At 41.0% G+C, this 24,582-nt stretch overlaps 1 long non-coding RNA gene across 1 annotated transcript; it reads left to right on the top strand.

The window, feature by feature from the left end:
• The first annotated feature begins 18,982 nt into the window (after positions 1-18,982).
• On the top strand, positions 18,983-21,982 carry LOC146234484 (uncharacterized). The gene is made up of 2 exons (XR_014741554.1): positions 18,983-20,325; positions 21,054-21,982. It is a non-coding gene; the product is annotated as an uncharacterized LOC146234484 (long non-coding RNA).
• Positions 21,983-24,582: the final 2,600 nt, after the last annotated feature.

Below are 24,582 nucleotides of genomic sequence, written 5' to 3'. Positions count from 1 at the left end.
ATGTGGATCTTGTTGGTATTGCATTTCCGATTTTGTATGCAATGGTAAAAAGTTAAAAACATCCTGAAACATTGATAGTATAGGCCAAGAGTAACTACCACACCACAAATGGCCCACCATTACCCATAGGTGGCGCTACAGGCCACGCCTTAATGCATAAAGATACAAGGCTTTCTGGAATGGATAAGCTCACCAAGCCCCCTTCCTTCACTTACTGGCTTGAAATAAAGGCCCTTGTGGATCTTGATGGTATTGCATTTCAGATTTGGTATGCCATTGGTAATTCTGCAGCATACATTCTTCTATACAGTTACAATTTGTCAAGAATAAACATTGTTCAATGGTTTGCAGTGTTTGGAGGAATCCGCCATTACTGCTTGCAGTTATATTTAGGATTCCTCCGTAAGGAGGAAACCTATTGTTATTGGTGGTTTTATTATTTGTAATTCTTGTACCATGGGAGTCAATGGCAGCCCCTAGACCCCATCGACAACTTTTTGTGAAATTTGGCACACTCATTAAGGACAGTTTCTTCTATACCTACACCAAGTTTCATGTCTCCCATTAGACCACTCTAGCGCCACCAATGGGTCAAAGTTGGACTTGTGTTTACACACGCAACTTTTGAACCGTATGACTCATTTTCAAAAATGAGGTACCATTGGATTCCCTGGATCAAGCCGAGTTCAACGCACACCATGGCGTTAATTTCCGGTTATATAGATTTCCCGCCATTTCCGGTTTTATCAAAAACCTTTGAAAGCCTACTCCTCCTACAATTTTTGTCATATATTCTTCAAAATCACCAGAGATGATCTTCAAACCAAGCCTCACAAAAGTTATCAAAGGAATTTTGATCCTCATAACCGTCTGTCCGGTACAGCCAATCAAATTCATCAGAAAAGCCGCCAAACAGGATGTGAAGTCATGTCTCAGCAAATCTTTGAGATATCAACACTAAACTTGGTAGATCGGAGGAAGACACTACAACATATTACCATGTGCAAAGGCAAATTCATATCTCTAAAAATGATTGATATAAATCAAATTGAACTTATCGCTAACGCTAAAATAATGCTTTGCACATCAGCCAGTCAAAAACTGATACTCTGATTCAATCACAAGTTCATATGAAGACTCTTGAGAATGTTCATAACACAAATCTGTGAAAAAGTTGACTGTAAGATGAAAGGTCGATTTTTGGTGAATATTTGAAACATGCTTGCTTGGCTAATTTCTAGGCAAATTTCCAATGAATGTCTCCCCTGCTCCTCCCCGCGCGTGCTCCAAAATCTCACACACACTCAGCCTTCCCTTGACACACGCGCGGCCAAGACGCACACGCAACATTTCAGGAGAGTGTGGGCTGACCAAGCCCCCACTCATTCCTTGGTCTTTAGCAAAGGCCCATGTGGCTCTTGATGGTATTGCATTTCCGATTTTGTATGCAATGGTAAAAAGGTCTCAAATCCTGAAACATTGATAGTATAGACCAAGAGTAAATACCACACCTCAAATGGCCCACCATTACCCATAGGTGGCGCTATAGGCCACGCCCAAAAGCACAAAGATACAAGGCTTTCTGGAATGGATAGGTTCACCAAGCCCCCTCCCTTCACGTATTGGCTTGAAAAAAGGCCCATGTGGATCTTGATGGTATTGCATTTCCGATTTTGTATGCAATGGTAAAAAGGTCTCAAAATCCTGAAACATAGATAGTATAGGCAAAGAAACAGTTTAACAAAAAGCCCATGTGGATCTTGTTGGTATTGCTTTTCCGATTTTGTATACAATGGTAAAAAGTTATAAAAATCCTGAAACATTGATAGTATAGACCAAGAGTAACTACCACACCACAAATGGCCCACTATTACCCATAGGTCTTCCCTTGACACACGCGCGGGCTTGGCAAGACGCACACGCAACATTTCAGGAGAGTGTGGGCTTACCAAGCCCCCACTCATTCCTTGGTCTTTTGCAAAGGCCTTGTGGATCTTGATGGTATTGCATTTCAGATTTTGTTTGCCATGGTAAAAAGTTCTCCAAATCCTGAAACATTGATAGTAAAGGCCAACAGTAACAACAACACTTTAACAAAAGCCCATGTGGATCTTGTTGGTATATTTTTCCGATTTTGTATGCAATGGTAAAAAGTTAAAAACATCCTGAAACATTGATAGTATAGGCCAAGAGTAACTACCACACCACAAATGGCCCACCATTACCAATAGGTGTCGCTACAGGCCACGCCTTAAAGCACAAAGCACTTCACTTCTTGTGAAGATTAAAGCACTTCACTTCTTGGCTTGAAATAAAGGCCCTTGTGGATCTTGATGTTATTGCATTTCAGATTTGGTATCCCATTGGAAATTCTGCAGCATTGATTTTTCTATACAGTTACAATTTGTCAAGAATATACATTTTTCAATGGTTCGCAATGCTTTACATGTAAGCCAGTCAAACAAGTTCATATGAAGACTCTTGAGAATGTTTAGTACACAAATCTGAGAAAAAGTTGACTCTAAGATGAAAGGTCGATTTTTGGTGAATCTTTGAAACATGCATGCTTGGCTAATTTCTAGGGAAATTTACAATGAAATGTGTCCCCTGCTCCTCCCCGCGCATGCTCCAAATTCCCACACACTCATTCTTCCCTTGACACGCGCGGGCATGGCAAGACATACACGCAACATATCAGGACTGTGTGGGCTGACCAAGCCCCAACTCATTCCTTGAATATCAGCATAGGCCCTTGAGGACCTTGGTGTCATTGCATTTCCTACTTTGTATGCAATAGTAAAAAGGTCTCCAAATCCTGACACATTGACAGTACAGGCCAAGAGTAACTACCACACTTTACCCAAAGCCCATGTGGATCCTGTTGGTATTGCATTTTCGATTTTATATGCAGTGGTAAAAAGTTTTTAAAATCCTGAAACATTAATAGTATAGGCCAAGAGTAACTACCACACCACAAATGGCCCACCATTACCCATAGGTGGCGCTACAGGCCACGCCTTAATGCATAAAGATACAAGGCTTTCTGGAATGGATAAGCTCACCAAGCCCCCTTCCTTCACTTACTGGCTTGAAATAAAGGCCCTTGTGGATCTTGATGGTATTGCATTTCAGATTTGGTATGCCATTGGTAATTCTGCAGCATACATTCTTCTATACAGTTACAATTTGTCAAGAATAAACATTGTTCAATGGTTTGCAGTGTTTGGAGGAATCCGCCATTACTGCTTGCAGTTATATTTAGGATTCCTCCGTAAGGAGGAAACCTATTGTTATTGGTGGTTTTATTATTTGTAATTCTTGTACCATGGGAGTCAATGGCAGCCCCTAGACCCCATCGACAACTTTTTGTGAAATTTGGCACACTCATTAAGGACAGTTTCTTCTATACCTACACCAAGTTTCATGTCTCCCATTAGACCACTCTAGCGCCACCAATGGGTCAAAGTTGGACTTGTGTTTACACACGCAACTTTTGAACCGTATGACTAATTTTCAAAAATGAGGTACCATTGGATTCCCTGGATCAAGCCGAGTTCAACGCACACCATGGCGTTAATTTCCGGTTATATAGATTTCCCGCCATTTCCGGTTTTATCAAAAACCTTTGAAAGCCTACTCCTCCTACAATTTTTGTCATATATTCTTCAAAATCACCAGAGATGATCTTCAAACCAAGCCTCACAAAAGTTATCAAAGGAATTTTGATCCTCATAACCGTCTGTCCGGTACAGCCAATCAAATTCATCAGAAAAGCCGCCAAACAGGATGTGAAGTCATGTCTCAGCAAATCTTTGAGATATCAACACTAAACTTGGTAGATCGGAGGAAGACACTACAACATATTACCATGTGCAAAGGCAAATTCATATCTCTAAAAATGATTGATATAAATCAAATTGAACTTATCGCTAACGCTAAAATAATGCTTTGCACATCAGCCAGTCAAAAACTGATACTCTGATTCAATCACAAGTTCATATGAAGACTCTTGAGAATGTTCATAACACAAATCTGTGAAAAAGTTGACTGTAAGATGAAAGGTCGATTTTTGGTGAATATTTGAAACATGCTTGCTTGGCTAATTTCTAGGCAAATTTCCAATGAATGTCTCCCCTGCTCCTCCCCGCGCGTGCTCCAAAATCTCACACACACTCAGCCTTCCCTTGACACACGCGCGGCCAAGACGCACACGCAACATTTCAGGAGAGTGTGGGCTGACCAAGCCCCCACTCATTCCTTGGTCTTTAGCAAAGGCCCATGTGGCTCTTGATGGTATTGCATTTCCGATTTTGTATGCAATGGTAAAAAGGTCTCAAATCCTGAAACATTGATAGTATAGACCAAGAGTAAATACCACACCTCAAATGGCCCACCATTACCCATAGGTGGCGCTATAGGCCACGCCCAAAAGCACAAAGATACAAGGCTTTCTGGAATGGATAGGTTCACCAAGCCCCCTCCCTTCACGTATTGGCTTGAAAAAAGGCCCATGTGGATCTTGATGGTATTGCATTTCCGATTTTGTATGCAATGGTAAAAAGGTCTCAAAATCCTGAAACATAGATAGTATAGGCAAAGAAACAGTTTAACAAAAAGCCCATGTGGATCTTGTTGGTATTGCTTTTCCGATTTTGTATACAATGGTAAAAAGTTATAAAAATCCTGAAACATTGATAGTATAGACCAAGAGTAACTACCACACCACAAATGGCCCACTATTACCCATAGGTCTTCCCTTGACACACGCGCGGGCTTGGCAAGACGCACACGCAACATTTCAGGAGAGTGTGGGCTTACCAAGCCCCCACTCATTCCTTGGTCTTTTGCAAAGGCCTTGTGGATCTTGATGGTATTGCATTTCAGATTTTGTTTGCCATGGTAAAAAGTTCTCCAAATCCTGAAACATTGATAGTAAAGGCCAACAGTAACAACAACACTTTAACAAAAGCCCATGTGGATATTGTTGGTATATTTTTCCGATTTTGTATGCAATGGTAAAAAGTTAAAAACATCCTGAAACATTGATAGTATAGGCCAAGAGTAACTACCACACCACAAATGGCCCACCATTACCAATAGGTGTCGCTACAGGCCACGCCTTAAAGCACAAAGCACTTCACTTCTTGTGAAGATTAAAGCACTTCACTTCTTGGCTTGAAATAAAGGCCCTTGTGGATCTTGATGTTATTGCATTTCAGATTTGGTATCCCATTGGAAATTCTGCAGCATTGATTTTTCTATACAGTTACAATTTGTCAAGAATATACATTTTTCAATGGTTCGCAATGCTTTACATGTAAGCCAGTCAAACAAGTTCATATGAAGACTCTTGAGAATGTTTAGTACACAAATCTGAGAAAAAGTTGACTCTAAGATGAAAGGTCGATTTTTGGTGAATCTTTGAAACATGCATGCTTGGCTAATTTCTAGGGAAATTTACAATGAAATGTGTCCCCTGCTCCTCCCCGCGCATGCTCCAAATTCTCACACACTCATTCTTCCCTTGACACGCGCGGCAAGACATACACGCAACATATCAGGACTGTGTGGGCTGACCAAGCCCCAACTCATTCCTTGAATATCAGCATAGGCCCTTGAGGACCTTGGTGTCATTGCATTTCCTACTTTGTATGCAATAGTAAAAAGGTCTCCAAATCCTGACACATTGACAGTACAGGCCAAGAGTAACTACCACACTTTACCCAAAGCCCATGTGGATCCTGTTGGTATTGCATTTTCGATTTTATATGCAGTGGTAAAAAGTTTTTAAAATCCTGAAACATTAATAGTATAGGCCAAGAGTAACTACCACACCACAAATGGCCCACCATTACCCATAGGTGGCGCTACAGGCCACGCCTTAATGCATAAAGATACAAGGCTTTCTGGAATGGATAAGCTCACCAAGCCCCCTTCCTTCACTTACTGGCTTGAAATAAAGGCCCTTGTGGATCTTGATGGTATTGCATTTCAGATTTGGTATGCCATTGGTAATTCTGCAGCATACATTCTTCTATACAGTTACAATTTGTCAAGAATAAACATTGTTCAATGGTTTGCAGTGTTTGGAGGAATCCGCCATTACTGCTTGCAGTTATATTTAGGATTCCTCCGTAAGGAGGAAACCTATTGTTATTGGTGGTTTTATTATTTGTAATTCTTGTACCATGGGAGTCAATGGCAGCCCCTAGACCCCATCGACAACTTTTTGTGAAATTTGGCACACTCATTAAGGACAGTTTCTTCTATACCTACACCAAGTTTCATGTCTCCCATTAGACCACTCTAGCGCCACCAATGGGTCAAAGTTGGACTTGTGTTTACACACGCAACTTTTGAACCGTATGACTCATTTTCAAAAATGAGGTACCATTGGATTCCCTGGATCAAGCCGAGTTCAACGCACACCATGGCGTTAATTTCCGGTTATATAGATTTCCCGCCATTTCCGGTTTTATCAAAAACCTTTGAAAGCCTACTCCTCCTACAATTTTTGTCATATCTTCTTCAAAATCACCAGAGATGATCTTCAGACCAAGCCTCACAAAAGTTATCAAAGGAATTTTGATCCTCATAACCGTCTGTCCGGTACAGCCAATCAAATTCATCAGAAAAGCCGCAAAACAGGATGTGAAGTCATGTCTCAGCAAATCTTTGAGATATCAACACTAAACTTGGTAGATCGGAGGAAGACACTACAACATGTTACCATGTGCAAAGGCAAATTCATATCTCAAAAAATGATTGATATAAAGCAAATTGAACTTATCGCTAACGCTAAAATTATGCTTTACACATCAGCCATTCAAAAACTGATACTCTGATTCAATCACAAGTTCATATGAAAACTCTTGAGAATGTTCATAACACAAATCTGTGAAAAAGTTGACTGTAAGATGAAAGGTCGATTTTTGGTGAATATTTGAAACATGCTTGCTTGGCTAATTTCTAGGCAAATTTCCAATGAATGTCTCCCTTGCTCCTCCCCGCGCGTGCTCCAAAATCTCACACACACTCAGCCTTCCCTTGACACACGCGCGGCCAAGACGCACACGCAACATTTCAGGAGAGTGTGGGCTGACCAAGCCCCCACTCATTCCTTGGTCTTTAGCAAAGGCCCATGTGGCTCTTGATGGTATTGCATTTCCGATTTTGTATGCAATGGTAAAAAGGTCTCAAATCCTGAAACATTGATAGTGTAGGCCGAGAAACACTTTAACAAAAGCCCATGTGGATCTTGATGGTATTGCATTTCAGATTTTGTTTGCCATGGTAAAAAGTTATCCAAATCCTGAAACATTGATAGTAAAGGCCAAGAGTAACAACAACACTTTAACAAAAGCCCATGTGGATCTTGTTGGTATTGCATTTCCGATTTTGTATGCAATGGTAAAAAGTTAAAAACATCCTGAAACATTGATAGTATAGGCCAAGAGTAACTACCACACCACAAATGGCCCACCATTACCAATAGGTGTCGCTACAGGCCACGCCCTAAAGCACAAAGCACTTCACTTCTTGTGAAGATTAAAGCGCTTCACTTCTTGGCTTGAAATAAAGGCCCTTGTGGATGTTGATGTTATTGCATTTCAGATTTGGTATCCCATTGGAAATTCTGCAGCATTGATTTTTCTATACAGTTACAATTTGTCAAGAATATACATTTTTCAATGGTTCGCAATGCTTTACACGTAAGCCATTCAAACAAGTTCATATGAAGACTCTTGAGAATGTTTAGTACACAAATCTGAGAAAAAGTTGACTCTAAGATGAAAGGTCGATTTTTGGTGAATCTTTGAAACATGCATGCTTGGCTAATTTCTAGGGAAATTTACAATGAAATGTGTCCCCTGCTCCTCCCCGCGCATGCTCCAAATTCTCAGACACTCATTCTTCCCTTGACACGCGCGGGCTTGGCAAGACACACACGCAACATATCAGGACTGTGTGGGCTGACCAAGCCCCCACTCATTCCTTGAATATCAGCATAGGCCCTTGAGGACCTTGGTGTCATTGCATTTCCTACTTTGTATGCAATAGTAAAAAGGTCTCCAAATCCTGACACATTGACAGTACAGGCCAAGAGTAACTACCACACTTTACCCAAAGCCCATGTGGATCCTGTTGGTATTGCATTTCCGATTTTATATGCAATGGTAAAAAGTTTTTAAAATCCTGAAACATTAATAGTATAGGCCAAGAGTAACTACCACACCACAAATGGTCCACCATTACCCATAGGTGGCGCTACAGGCCACGCCTTAATGCATAAAGATACAAGGCTTTCTGGAATGGATAAGCTCACCAAGCCCCCTTCCTTCACTTACTGGCTTGAAATAAAGGCCCTTGTGGATCTTGATGGAATTGCATTTCAGATTTGGTATGCCATTGGTAATTCTGCAGCATACATTTTTCTATACAGTTACAATTTGTCAAAAATAAACATTTTTCAATGGTTCGCAGTGTTTGGAGGAATCCGCCATTACTGCTTGCAGTTATATTTATTATTATTATTCTTAAGACTGGGTGTCTATGGCAGGCCCTAGAAGCGCTTGGTCGAAAGTTGTGAAATTTGGCACACTCATTAGGGACAGTCCCCCGGTCCAAGTCACAAAGTTTCATGTCCCATACTTTGGCACTCTAGCGCCACCAACGGGTCAAAGTTGGAGTTGTGTTTACACACGCAACTTTTGAACCGTATGTCCCATTTTCAAAAATGAGGTACCATTGGATTCCCTGGATCAAGCCGAGTGCAATGCACACCATGGCGTCAATTTCCGGTTATATAGATTTTCCGCTATTTCCGGTTTTATCAAAAACCTTTAAAAGCCTACTCCTCCTACAAATTTTGTCAAATCTTCTTCAAAATTACCAGATATGATCTTCAGACCAAGCCTCACAAAAGTTATCGAAGGATATTTGATTTTCAAAACCGTTTGTCCGGTACAGCCAATCAAATTCTGCAGAAAAGCCGCCAAACAGGAAGTGAAGCGATATCTCAGCAGTTCTTTGAGGCAGTGACACCAAAGTTGGTACGCTTACTCTGAACTTTATTCTAAGGATGTCCTCCAAAAATGGTGTCATGTGACTAAAAGGGGGCGTGGCCGGAAGCATAAACGTGTTTTGGCTAATAACTGTTGAAGTATTTACCTTAATAAAGTAATTTCTTTGTCTCTTGATGTCTTGTGAGATATCAAGCTTGACCATCGATAATATTTCATAACAACCGAATTGACGCGGCCGCCATTTTGGATTTCATGGAAAAGTGTAAAAACCTTTTACACGCCCCAAATTTTGTCCAATGTTTACTAAATTTGGCACAGATGATCTTCAGACCAAGCTTCACAAAGGTGTCTGATGGATTTTCAAATTTTCGAAACCGTTTGTTCGGTAGAGCCGATCAAAGGCGGCGGCGAAGCCACAAAAGACACGTTAGAGCGTAACTCAGCAACCATTTTAGCGATTGTCACCGAACTTGGGTTCCATCGTTCCCAAGAGGATCAGAGGAGGCCTGTGGTGTTACACCGGAAAAAAACACTTTAAACACTCAGTACTTTGGAACGCAAACAGATATTTCAACCAAACTTGGTGTGTTGCATGAGTGCAACAGGTTATTGTGACTTAATTGTTGCGCAAGTGCTATGGAGGCCATGTCCTGCTCTGGACTGCTTGGCCCCTCCATTGCTGCTTGCAGCTATATTTAGGGGCCAAGCAGTGAAGCTGCGAGGCACCTATTGTAATTGGTAGTATTATTATTATTATTATTCTTAAGACTGGGTGTCTATGGCAGGCCCTAGAAGCGCTTGGTCGAAAGTTGTGAAATTTGGCACACTCATTAGGGACAGTCCCCTGGTCCAAGTCACAAAGTTTCATGTCCCATACTTTGGCACTCTAGCGCCACCAACGGGTCAAAGTTGGAGTTGTGTTTACACACGCAACTTTTGAACCGTATGTCCCATTTTCAAAAATGAGGTACCATTGGATTCCCTGGATCAAGCCGAGTGCAATGCACACCATGGCGTCAATTTCCGGTTATATAGATTTTCCGCTATTTCCGGTTTTATCAAAAACCTTTAAAAGCCTACTCCTCCTACAAATTTTGTCAAATCTTCTTCAAAATTACCAGATATGATCTTCAGACCAAGCCTCACAAAAGTTATCGAAGGATATTTGATTTTCAAAACCGTTTGTCCGGTACAGCCAATCAAATTCTGCAGAAAAGCCGCCAAACAGGAAGTGAAGCCATATCTCAGCAGTTCTTTGAAGCAGTGACACCAAAGTTGGTACGCCTACTCGGAACTTTATTCTAAGGATGTTCTCCAAAAATGGTGTCATGTGACTAAAAGGGGGCGTGGCCGGAAGCATAAACGTGTTTTGGCTAATAACTGTTGAAGTGTTTACCTTAATAAAGTAATTTCTTTGTCTCTTGATGTCTTGTGAGATATCAAGCCTGGCCATTGATAACTTTTCATAATAACCGAATTGACGCGGCCGCCATTTTGGATTTCATGGAAAAGTGTAAAAACCTTTTACACGCCCCAAATTTTGTCCAATGTTTACTAAATTTGGCACAGATGATCTTCAGACCAAGCTTCACAAAGGTGTCTGATGGATTTTCAAATTTTCGAAACCGTTTGTTCGGTAGAGCCGATCAAAGGCGGCGGCGAAGCCACAAAAGACACGTTAGAGCGTAACTCAGCAACCATTTTAGCGATTGTCACCGAACTTGGGTTCCATCGTTCCCAAGAGGATCAGAGGAGGCCTGTGGTGTTACACCGGAAAAAAACACTTTAAACACTCAGTACTTTGGAACGCAAACAGATATTTCAACCAAACTTGGTGTGTTGCATGAGTGCAACAGGTTATTGTGACTCAATTGTTGCGCAAGTGCTATGGAGGCCATGTCCTGCTCTGGACTGCTTGGCCCCTCCATTGCTGCTTGCAGCTATATTTAGGGGCCAAGCAGCGAAGCTGCGAGGCACCTATTGTAATTGGTAGTATTATTATTATTATTATTATTAGGATTCCTCCGTAAGGAGGAAACCTATTGTTATTGGTGGTTTTATTATTTGTAATTCTTGTACCATGGGAGTCAATGGCAGCCCCTAGACCCCATCGACAACTTTTTGTGAAATTTGGCACACTCATTAAGGACAGTTTCTTCTATACCTACACCAAGTCTCATGTCTCCCATTAGACCACTCTAGCGCCACCAATGGGTCAAAGTTGGACTTGTGTTTACACACGCAACTTTTGAACCGTATGACTCATTTTCAAAAATGAGGTACCATTGGATTCCCTGGATCAAGCCGAGTTCAACGCACACCATGGCGTTAATTTCCGGTTATATAGATTTCCCGCCATTTCCGGTTTTATCAAAAACCTTTGAAAGCCTACTCCTCCTACAATTTTTGTCATATCTTCTTCAAAATCACCAGAGATGATCTTCAGACCAAGCCTCACAAAAGTTATCGAAAATAATTTTGATCCTCACAACCGTTTGTCCGGTACAGCCAATCAAATTCATCAGAAAAGCCGCCAAACAGGATGTGAAGTCATGTCTCAGCAAATCTTTGAGATATCAACACTAAACTTGGTATATCGATGGAAGACACTACAACATGTTACCATGTGCAAAGGCAAATTCATATCTCTAAAAATGATTGATGTAAAGCAAATTGAACTTATCGCTACCGCTAAAATAATGCTTTACACATCAGCCAGTCAAAAAGTGATACTCTGATTCAATCACAAGTTCATATGAAGACTCTTGAGAATGTTTATAACACAAATCTGGGAAAAAGTTGACTGTAAGATGAAAGGTCGATTTTTGGTGAATATTTAAAACATGCTAGCTTGGCTAATTTCTAGGCAAATTTCCAATGAATGTCTCCCCTGCTCCTCCCCGCGCGTGGTCCAAATTCTCACACACACTCAGCCTTCCCTTGACACACGCGCGGCCAAGACGCACACGCAACATTTCAGGAGAGTGTGGGCTGACCAAGCCCCCACTCATTCCTTGGTCTTTAGCAAAGGCCCATGTGGCTCTTGATGGTATTGCATTTCCGATTTTGTATGCAATGGTAAAAAGGTCTCAAATCCTGAAACATTGATAGTGTAGGCCGAGAAACACTTTAACAAAAGCCCATGTGGATCTTGTTGGTATTGCATTTCCGATTTTGTATGCAATGGTAAAAAGTTATAAAAATCCTGAAACATTGATAGTATAGACCAAGAGTAACTACCACACCACAAATGGCCCACCATTACCCATAGGTGGCGCTACAGGCCACGCCCAAAAGCACAAAGATACAAGGCTTTCTGGAATGGATAGGCTCACCAAGCCCCCTCCCTTCACTTATTGGCTTGAAAAAAAGGCCCATGTGGATCTTGATGGTATTGCATTTCCGATTTTGTATGCAATGGTAAAAAGGTCTCAAAATCCTGAAACATAGATAGTATAGGCAAAGAAACACTTTAACAAAAAGCCCATGTGGATCTTGTTGGTATTGCTTTTCCGATTTTGTATACAATGGTAAAAAGTTATTAAAATCCTGAAACATTGATAGTATAGACCAAGAGTAACTACCACACCACAAATGGCCCACTATTACCCATAGGTCTTCCCTTGACACACGCGCGGGCTTGGCAAGACGCACACGCAACATTTCAGGAGAGTGTGGGCTTACCAAGCCCCCACTCATTCCTTGGTCTTTTGCAAAGGCCTTGTGGATCTTGATGGTATTGCATTTCAGATGTTTGCCATGGTAAAAAGTTCTCCAAATCCTGAAACATTGATAGTAAAGGCCAACAGTAACAACAACACTTTAACAAAAGCCCATGTGGATCTTGTTGGTATTGCATTTCCGATTTTGTACGCAATGGTAAAAAGTTAAAAACATCCTGAAACATTGATAGTATAGGCCAAGAGTAACTACCACACCACAAATGGCCCACCATTACCAATAGGTGTCGCTACAGGCCACGCCCTAAAGCACAAAGCACTTCACTTCTTGTGAAGATTAAAGCACTTCAGTTCTTGGCTTGAAATAAAGGCCCTTGTGGATCTTGATGTTATTGCATTTCAGATTTGGTATCCCATTGGACATTCTGCAGCATTTATTTTTCTATACAGTTACAATTTGTCAAGAATATACATTTTTCAATGGTTCTCAATGCTTTACACGTAAGCCAGTCAAACAAGTTCATATGAAGACTCTTGAGAATGTTTAGTACACAAATCTGAGAAAAAGTTGACTCTAAGATGAAAGGTCGATTTTTGGTGAATCTTTGAAACATGCATGCTCGGCTAATTTCTAGGAAAATTTACAATGAAATGTGTCCCCTGCTCCTCCCCGCGCATGCTCCAAATTCTCACACACTCATTCTTCCCTTGACACGCGCGGGCTTGGCAAGACACACACGCAACATATCAGGACTGTGTGGGCTGACCAAGCCCCCACTCATTCCTTGAATATCAGCATAGGCCCTTGAGGACCTTGGTGTCATTGCATTTCCTACTTTGTATGCAATAGTAAAAAGGTCTCCAAATCCTGACAAATTGACAGTACAGGCCAAGAGTAACTACCACACTTTACTCAAAGCCCATGTGGATCCTGTTGGTATTGCATTTCCGATTTTATATGCAATGGTAAAAAGTTTTTAAAATCCTGAAACATTAATAGTATAGGCCAAGAGTAACTACCACACCACAAATGGCCCACCATTACCCATAGGTGGCGCTACAGGCCACGCCTTAATGCATAAAGATACAAGGCTTTCTGGAATGGATAAGCTCACCAAGCCCCCTTCCTTCACTTACTGGCTTGAAATAAAGGCCCTTGTGGATCTTGATGGTATTGCATTTCAGATTTGGTATGCCATTGGTAATTCTGCAGCATACATTTTTCTATACAGTTACAATTTGTCAAGAATAAACATTTTTCAATGGTTCGCAGTGTTTGGAGGAATCCGCCATTACTGCTTGCAGTTATATTTAGGATTCCTCCGTAAGGAGGAAACCTATTGTTATTGGTGGTTTTATTATTTGTAATTCTTGTACCATGGGAGTCAATGGCAGCCCCTAGACCCCATCGACAACTTTTTGTGAAATTTGGCACACTCATTAAGGACAGTTTCTTCTATACCTACACCAAGTTTCATGTCTCCCATTAGACCACTCTAGCGCCACCAATGGGTCAAAGTTGGACTTGTGTTTACACACGCAACTTTTGAACCGTATGACTCATTTTCAAAAATGAGGTACCATTGGATTCCCTGGATCAAGCCGAGTTCAACGCACACCATGGCGTTAATTTCCGGTTATATAGATTTCCCGCCATTTCCGGTTTTATCAAAAACCTTTGAAAGCCTACTCCTCCTACAATTTTTGTCATATCTTCTTCAAAATCACCAGAGATGATCTTCAGACCAAGCCTCACAAAAGTTATCAAAGGAATTTTGATCCTCATAACCGTCTGTCCGGTACAGCCAATCAAATTCATCAGAAAAGCCGCCAAACAGGATGTGAAGTCATGTCTCAGCAAATCTTTGAGATATCAACACTAAACTTGGTAGATCGGAGGAAGACACTACAACATGTTACCATGTGCAAAGGCAAATTCATATCTCAAAAAATGATTGATATAAAGCAAATTGAACTTATCGCTAACGCTAAAATTATGCTTTACACATCAGCCATTCAAAAACTGATACTCTGATTCAATCACAAGTTCATATGAAAACTCTTGAGAATGTTCATAACACAAATCTGTGAAAAAGTTGACTGTAAGATGAAAGGTCGATTTTTGGTGAATATTTGAAACATGCTTGCTTGGCTAATTTCTAGGCAAATTTCCAATGAATGTCTCCCTTGCTCCTCCCCGCGCGTGCTCCAAAATCTCACACACACTCAGCCTTCCCTTGACACACGCGCGGCCAAGACGCACACGCAACATTTCAGGAGAGTGTGGGCTGACCAAGCCCCCACTCATTCCTTGGTCTTTAGCAAAGGCCCATGTGGCTCTTGATGGTATTGCATTTCCGATTTTGTATGCAATGGTAAAAAGGTCTCAAATCCTGAAACATTGATAGTGTAGGCCGAGAAACACTTTAACAAAAGCCCATGTGGATCTTGTTGGTATTGCATTTCCGATTTTGTATGCAATGGTAAAAAGTTATAAAAATCCTGAAACATTGATAGTATAGACCAAGAGTAACTACCACACCACAAATGGCCCACCATTACCCATAGGTGGCGCTACAGGCCACGCCAAAAAGCACAAATATACAAGGCTTTCTGGAATGGATAGGCTCACCAAGCCCCCTCCCTTCACTTATTGGCTTGAAAAAAAGGCCCATGTGGCTCTTGATGGTATTGCATTTCCGATTTTGTATGCAATGGTAAAAAGGTCTCAAAATCCTGAAACATAGATAGTATAGGCAAAGAAACACTTTAACAAAAAGCCCATGTGGATCTTGTTGGTATTGCTTTTCCGATTTTGTATACAATGGTAAAAAGTTATAAAAATCCTGAAACATTGATAGTATAGACCAAGAGTAACTACCACACCACAAATGGCCCACTATTACCCATAGGTCTTCCCTTGACACACGCGCGGGCTTGGCAAGACGCACACGCAACATTTCAGGAGAGTGTTCCTTGGTCTTTTGCAAAGGCCATGTGGATCTTGATGGTATTGCATTTCAGATTTTGTTTGCCATGGTAAAAAGTTATCCAAATCCTGAAACATTGATAGTAAAGGCCAAGAGTAACAACAACACTTTAACAAAAGCCCATGTGGATCTTGTTGGTATTGCATTTCCGATTTTGTATGCAATGGTAAAAAGTTAAAAACATCCTGAAACATTGATAGTATAGGCCAAGAGTAACTACCACACCACAAATGGCCCACCATTACCAATAGGTGTCGCTACAGGCCACGCCCTAAAGCACAAAGCACTTCACTTCTTGTGAAGATTAAAGCGCTTCACTTCTTGGCTTGAAATAAAGGCCCTTGTGGATGTTGATGTTATTGCATTTCAGATTTGGTATCCCATTGGAAATTCTGCAGCATTGATTTTTCTATACAGTTACAATTTGTCAAGAATATACATTTTTCAATGGTTCGCAATGCTTTACACGTAAGCCAGTCAAACAAGTTCATATGAAGACTCTTGAGAATGTTTAGTACACAAATCTGAGAAAAAGTTGACTCTAAGATGAAAGGTCGATTTTTGGTGAATCTTTGAAACATGCATGCTTGGCTAATTTCTAGGGAAATTTACAATGAAATGTGTCCCCTGCTCCTCCCCGCGCATGCTCCAAATTCTCAGACACTCATTCTTCCCTTGACACGCGCGGGCTTGGCAAGACACACACGCAACATATCAGGACTGTGTGGGCTGACCAAGCCCCCACTCATTCCTTGAATATCAGCATAGGCCCTTGAGGACCTTGGTGTCATTGCATTTCCTACTTTGTATGCAATAGTAAAAAGGTCTCCAAATCCTGACACATTGACAGTACAGGCCAAGAGTAACTACCACACTTTACCCAAAGCCCATGTGGATCCTGTTGGTATTGCATTTCCGATTTTATATGCAATGGTAAAAAGTTTTTAAAATCCTGAAACATTAATAGTATAGGCCAAGAGTAACTACCACACCACAAATGGCCCACCATTACCCATAGGTGGCGCTACAGGCCACGCCTTAATGCATAAAGATACAAGGCTTTCTGGAATGGATAAGCTCACCAAGCCCCCTTCCTTCACTTACTGGCTTGAAATAAAGGCCCTTGTGGATCTTGATGGTATTGCATTTCAGATTTGGTATGCCATTGGTAATTCTGCAGCATAAATTTTTCTATACAGTTACAATTTGTCAAAAATAAACATTTTTCAATGGTTCGCAGTGTTTGGAGGAATCCGCCATTACTGCTTGCAGTTATATTTAGGGGCCAAGCAGCGAAGCTGCGAGGCACCTATTGTAATTGGTAGTATTATTAGGGGCCAAGCAGCGAAGCTGCGAGGCACCTATTGTAATTGGTAGTATTATTATTATTATTATTATTATTATTATTATTCTTAAGACTGGGTGTCTATGGCAGGCCCTAGAAGCGCTTGGTCGAAAGTTGTGAAATTTGGCACACTCATTAGGGACAGTCCCCCGGTCCAAGTCACAAAGTTTCATGTCCCATACTTTGGCACTCTAGCGCCACCAACGGGTCAAAGTTGGAGTTGTGTTTACACACGCAACTTTTGAACCGTATGTCCCATTTTCAAAAATGAGGTACCATTGGATTCCCTGGATCAAGCCGAGTGCAATGCACACCATGGCGTCAATTTCCGGTTATATAGATTTTCCGCTATTTCCGGTTTTATCAAAAACCTTTAAAAGCCTACTCCTCCTACAAATTTTGTCAAATCTTCTTCAAAATTACCAGATATGATCTTCAGACCAAGCCTCACAAAAGTTATCGAAGGATTTTTGATTTTCAAAACCGTTTGTCCGGTACAGCCAATCAAATTCTGCAGAAAAGCCGCCAAACAGGAAGTGAAGCGATATCTCAGCAGTTCTTTGAGGCAGTGACACCAAAGTTGGTACGCTTACTCTGAACTTTATTCTAAGGATGTCCTCCAAAAATGGTGTCATGTGACTAAAAGGGGGCGTGGCCGGAAGCATAAACGTGTTTTGGCTAATAACTGTTGAAGTATTTACCTTAATAAAGTAATTTCTTTGTCTCTTGATGTCTTGTGAGATATCAAGCTTGACCATCGATAATATTTCATAACAACCGAATTGACGCGGCCGCCATTTTGGATTTCATGGAAAAGTGTAAAAACCTTTTACACGCCCCAAATTTTGTCCAATGTTTACTAAATTTGGCACAGATGATCTTCAGACCAAGCTTCACAAAGGTGTCTGATGGATTTTCAAATTTTCGAAACCGTTTGTTCGGTAGAGCCGATCAAAGGCGGCGGCGAAGCCACAAAAGACACGTTAGAGCGTAACTCAGCAACCATTTTAGCGATTGTCACCGAACTTGGGTTCCATCGTTCCCAAGAGGATCAGAGGAGGCCTGTGGTGTTACACCGGAAAAAAACACTTTAAACACTCAGTACTTTGGAACGCAAACAGATATTTCAACCAAACTTGGTGTGTTGCATGAGTGCAACAGGTTATTGTGACTCAATTGTTGCGCAAGTGCTATGGAGGCCATGTCCTGCTCTGGACTGCTTGGCCCCTCCATTGCTGCTTGCAGCTATATTTATTAGGGGCCAAGCAGCGAAGCTGCGAGGCACCTATTGTAATTGGTAGTATTATTATTATTATTATTATTCTTAAGACTGGGTGTCTATGGCAGGCCCTAGAAGCGCTTGGTCGAAAGTTGTGAAATTTGGCACACTCATTAGGGACAGTCCCCCGGTCCAAGTCACAAAGTTTCATGTCCCATACTTTGGCACTCTAGCGCCACCAACGGGTCAAAGTTGGAGTTGTGTTTACACACGCAACTTTTGAACCGTATGTCCCATTTTCAAAAATGAGGTACCATTGGATTCCCTGGATCAAGCCGAGTGCAATGCACACCATGGCGTCAATTTCCGGTTATATAGATTTTCCGCTATTTCCGGTTTTATCAAAAACCTTTAAAAGCCTACTCCTCCTACAAATGTTTTCAAATATTCTTCACAATTACCAGATATGATCTTCAGACCAAGCCTCACAAAAGTTATCGAAGGATATTTGATTTTCAAAACCGTTTGTCCGGTACAGCCAATCAAATTCTGCAGATAAGCCGCTAAACAGGAAGTGAAGCGATATCTCAGCAGTTCTTTGAGGCAGTGACACCAAAGTTGGTACGCTTACTCTGAACTTTATTCTAAGGATGTCCTCCAAAAATGGTGTCATGTGACTAAAAGGGGGCGTGGCCGGAAGCATAAACGTGTTTTGGCTAATAACCGTTGAAGTGTTTACCTTAATAAAGTAATTTCTTTGTCTCTTGATTTCTTGTGAGATATCAAGCCTGGCCATTGATAACTTTTCATAATAACCGAATTGATGCGGCCGCCATTTTGGATTTCATGGAAAATATCAATATTCATCATATTTTTTACATGTTTTTTTTTTCTCAAATCCTCTCAATCCTCTTAAACTTCTTCAACTTTCAAATCCTTCTTCTTCCTCAATCTTTCAGCTACAGCCACCATTTAAACTTTAAAATGATGAGAAAACACTAAACTATTGTTTCTGTAATTCAGCCTTTTGATATCTTTTCAACTTTTTTTAATATCACTGATTATGTTTCATTAGTTTTTCAAACCGTTTCTGAGATTTACATGGGTGTCTATGTGAGAGTCTAGAGTGCTGACTGAAACGCTTAGAGTGGAGGGGAGCTTCGAAATCAGTTTCAAAAAGTATTTCTAGTTTGCCAGCATTGCCACAATTTTCACTCTTCATGCTTCATTTTTGGATCAATAGATAGCTAATTATGTGTTGGTCGTAGACAGTTGTCTGTGGAATCCAACAAACTTACACATTTTTTCAGAGCCCCACGAAAGCGAGACAAAGTCCAACTCTCGCCCCATAGAGCCCAATGCAAATCTAGTGACACATTTCTCAGACAAAGCACAAGGACGACGATTTCTAAACTGCCAGTAGAGTCGTATTTCTTTCCGCACAGACATATAAAGGACATCTCTGGTTTCGGCAGAGTCTTGGGTCTCGGAAAATATCCTCATTTTTTTTATCGGACTTATAGTTTTGCGTCTAGGTTCACTTGTTTGAGGTGTGGATGCTAGGTAAATGTATATTATTCTCTCTGCCAAGCTTGTTAGCAATCATAGCTGCACCATCACCGTGGCAACCAAACAAACACGTTAGAGACCAATGTAAAATCTAGGGACACATTTCTCAGAAAAAGCACAAGGAAGACGATTTCTAAACTGCCAGTAGAGTCGTATTTCTGACCACACAGACATATAAAGGACATCTCTGGTTTCGGCAGAGTCTTGGGTCTCGGAAAATATCCTCATTTTTTTGATTGGACTTATAGTTTTGCGTCTAGGTTAACTTGTTTGAGGTGTGGATGCTAGGTAAATGTATATTATTCTGTCTGCCCAGCTTGTTAGCAATCCTAGCTGCACCATCACCGTGGCAACAAAACAAACACGTTTTTGAAACTGCTGGTAGAGTCCTATTTCTGACCGCACAGACATATAAAGGATATCTATGGTATGGTGTAAGATCACCGCAAGAGTTGGATTTACTGCTTCATTTTGAAAACTGAGTCGATCATACGAGGTAAGACAAGTTTCTTTACATGTGTTATCAATATTGTCAACATTGTTCAAATTAAAAGTCAAATGTTTTAGTTACGAAGCATTTATTTGTAGAACTAGGACTGGAGTGACGTGAGCAAAAAGAAGAACGATTTAGCTAATTTTGGGAAACCTGGATAACAAACATTAGCTAGGACCACCATGTACACTTTAAGCTAAATATTTATAACTTTTTGGGCAATTTAGCCGATTGTGGAATATAGTAAAACCTTGATAGTTACGCGGAGGAGTAACTATGCTGCTAGTTAGTTTTTCGACTTCACCCAATCGGTGCTTGTTGACAGGCAAGCAGCAAATCTCTTCTTATATCAACTTTTTTGTGTGTGTGAAGTAAATAGTTACTAGCAATACTATGTCATATTTTAGCTAAAGATCAATAACTTTTTGGGCCAATGTTGTTGCTTCCGTACATTTGCCTGAGGTTGGGATAGGTAGGTTCAGAACTGCCTGGAAACTGGTGTGCTACTGCAGTTGGATAAGTTTAGCTTGTTGATTTTCTCATGTCATGAAACATCCTTCTATATTTTTGCAGATAGCTATACCCATCCATCATACAGACGTGATTTTAGGATGTTTGTATCTTACTATTCGCAAGGAAGGTGTGAAAGGGCTGTCCACAGTTCAACGTTATGGTTTATCGGATTTGGGAAGAACACACTGCAGGCTACTATTTTTTTTTTTCTGTTGTAGAGGTGAAGGAAGACTATCCCTGCAAGAGGAGGAGGCAGCTGACTGTTGATTACCACACAGGAGGAGGACCTACTGAACCAGGAACTGCTGGAGGAAGACCAGGACGAGGAGGAGATGGAAAAATGAGATTGAACCTGATACCCAGCCAGGAACATCATCTGGGTATGTATCAATGTATATTATTTGTTTCTGTTTCCCATAAGACTAATACTCATAATAATCGGATTATTATGCTAAAACCTGTAGTCCCTCCTTTGTCGTCACTTCACACAACCCATATTCCCTAGAATGGAAAAAATCCTGTAACACAGTGGTTCTCAAATCGGTCCTCAGGTACCACCTGTCCTGCATATGAGATGTTTTCCTGCTCCAACACACCTGATGAAATAAATGGGTCGTTATCTAGCTCTGTAGAAGCCTGGTAACAAACATGCATTTGAATCAGGTGTGTTGGAGCAGGGAAACATCTAAAACATGCAGAACAGGTGGTATTTGAGGACAGATTTGAGAACCACTGCCTGGCTATGCTATGGCTATGATCGTAAAAATAGGACTGAAAATAAAACAAATGTAGTTTCTTGCGCGCCGAAATGTAATGGCAAACGACTTTGCTTGCTTTGCAATAGGAACTGTTTTCCGTTTTGGCAGTCATCTGAGTGTGACCAGTATCGCGACAAGGCGTAGATGAAAAAGGATGTGTTTATTGGTGTTGTCTTCCCCCTGCCTCTTTATCTCCCTGTCTTCTCCCTCTCCTTTCTCAACAGGGATTGCAGTTGAGTTTATGCATTTATATATCTTCTGCTTTGCAGTTATTTATTAAAAAAAATATTTACAGTAGAAAGTTTGTTGTTTTGCTGAGATATCATTCCCCTCACAGTTTAATGTTCAAAACAAATAAAGTGTGTGTTTTATTGAACACATAAAATGCATATTTCAGTGGTGGTGTCCGTTATTTTCAGATGCAATTTATTGAATGCAAAGGTATTTGAGAAGTGGTGATGTGAAATGAATCTTGACATTCTAAATGCTTTAGCCTGTTTTCTCATTCATCACTAGAATGGTCATAACTTTTAAACAATACATTTATATCTGTCTGCTATTCTATATTAACCACACAATTATGTAAGTGTCATACACTCAGGCAGCGGCGAAGCCGCCAAACGAGACGCAAGAGCCTATCTCAGCAACCATTTGTGCGATTGTCACCAAACTTGGGTTCCATCGTTCCCACGAGGAGCAGAGGAGGCCTGTGGTGTTATACCAGAAAAAAACACTTTGAACACTCAGTACTTTGGAACGCAAACAGATATTTCAACCAAACTAGGTGTGTTGCATGAGTGCAACAGGTTATTGTGACTTAATTGTTGTGCAAGTGCTATGGAGGCCATGTCCTGCTCTGGACTGCTTGGCCCCTCCATTGCTGCTTGCAGCTATATTTATTATTAGGGGCCAAGCAGCGAAGCTGCGAGGCACCTATTGTAATTGGTAGTATTATTATTATTAGGGGCCAAGCAGCGAAGCTGCGAGGCACCTATTGTAATTGGTAGTATTATTATTATTATTATTCTTAAGACTGGGTGTCTATGGCAGGCCCTAGAAGCGCTTGGTCGAAAGTTGTGAAATTTGGCACACTCATTAGGGACAGTCCCCTGGTCCAAGTCACAAAGTTTCATGTCCCATACTTTGGCACTCTAGCGCCACCAACGGGTCAAAGTTGGAGTTGTGTTTACACACGCAACTTTTGAACCGTATGTCCCATTTTCAAAAATGAGGTACCATTGGATTCCCTGGATCAAGCCGAGTGCAATGCACACCATGGTGTCAATTTCCGGTTATATAGATTTTCCGCTATTTCCGGTTTTATCAAAAACCTTTAAAAGCCTACTCCTCTTACCAATTTTGTCAAATCTTCTTCAAAATTACCAGATATGATCTTCAGACCAAGCTTCACAAAAGTTATCGAAGGATATTTGATTTTCAAAACCGTTTGTCCGGTATAGCCAATCAAATTCTGCAGAAAAGCCGCCAAACAGGAAGTGAAGCCATATCTCAGAAGTTCTTTGAAGCAGTGACACCAAAGTTGGTACGCCTACTCGGAACTTTATTCTAAGGATGTTCTCCAAAAATGGTGTCATGTGACTAAAAGGGGGCGTGGCCGGAAGCATAAACGTGTTTTGGCTAATAACTGTTGAAGTATTTACCTTAATAAAGTAATTTCTTTGTCTCTTGATGTCTTGTGAGATATCAAGCTTGACCATCGATAATATTTCATAACAACCGAATTGACGCGGCCGCCATTTTGGATTTCATGGAAAAGTGTAAAAACCTTTTACACGCCCCAAATTTTGTCCAATGTTTACTAAATTTGGCACAGATGATCTTCAGACCAAGCTTCACAAAGGTGTCTGATGGATTTTCAAATTTTCGAAACCGTTTGTTCGGTAGAGCCGATCAAAGGCGGCGGCGAAGCCACAAAAGACACGTTAGAGCGTAACTCAGCAACCATTTTAGCGATTGTCACCGAACTTGGGTTCCATCGTTCCCAAGAGGAGCAGAGGAGGCTTGTGGTGTTACACCGGAAAAAAAACACTTTAAACACTCAGTACTTTGGAACGCAAACAGATATTTCAACCAAACTTGGTGTGTTGCATGAGTGCAACAGGTTATTGTGACTTAATTGTTGCGCAAGTGCTATGGAGGCCATGTCCTGCTCTGGACTGCTTGGCCCCTCCATTGCTGCTTGCAGCTATATTTATTATTATTATTATTATTATTCTTAAGACTGGGTGTCTATGGCAGGCCCTAGAAGCGCTTGGTCGAAAGTTGTGAAATTTGGCACACTCATTAGGGACAGTCCCCCGGTCCAAGTCACAAAGTTTCATGTCCCATACTTTGGCACTCTAGCGCCACCAACGGGTCAAAGTTGGAGTTGTGTTTACACACGCAACTTTTGAACCGTATGTCCCATTTTCAAAAATGAGGTACCATTGGATTCCCTGGATCAAGCCGAGTGCAATGCACACCATGGCGTCAATTTCCGGTTATATAGATTTTCCGCTATTTCCGGTTTTATCAAAAACCTTTAAAAGCCTACTCCTCCTACAAATTTTGTCAAATCTTCTTCAAAATTACCAGATATGATCTTCAGACCAAGCCTCACAAAAGTTATCGAAGGATATTTGATTTTCAAAACCGTTTGTCCGGTACAGCCAATCAAATTCTGCAGAAAAGCCGCCAAACAGGAAGTGAAGCGATATCTCAGCAGTTCTTTGAGGCAGTGACACCAAAGTTGGTACGCTTACTCTGAACTTTATTCTAAGGATGTCCTCCAAAAATGGTGTCATGTGACTAAAAGGGGGCGTGGCCGGAAGCATAAACGTGTTTTGGCTAATAACTGTTGAAGTATTTACCTTAATAAAGTAATTTCTTTGTCTCTTGATGTCTTGTGAGATATCAAGCTTGACCATCGATAATATTTCATAACAACCGAATTGACGCGGCCGCCATTTTGGATTTCATGGAAAAGTGT

Source organism: Hypomesus nipponensis, chromosome 23, assembly GCF_054491055.1.
Source record: "Hypomesus nipponensis isolate SF chromosome 23, ASM5449105v1, whole genome shotgun sequence".
Classification (NCBI taxonomy): domain Eukaryota; kingdom Metazoa; phylum Chordata; class Actinopteri; order Osmeriformes; family Osmeridae; genus Hypomesus; species Hypomesus nipponensis.
Note: the sequence above shows the minus strand (reverse complement) of the source record. Positions and strands in the feature narration are given on the sequence as shown.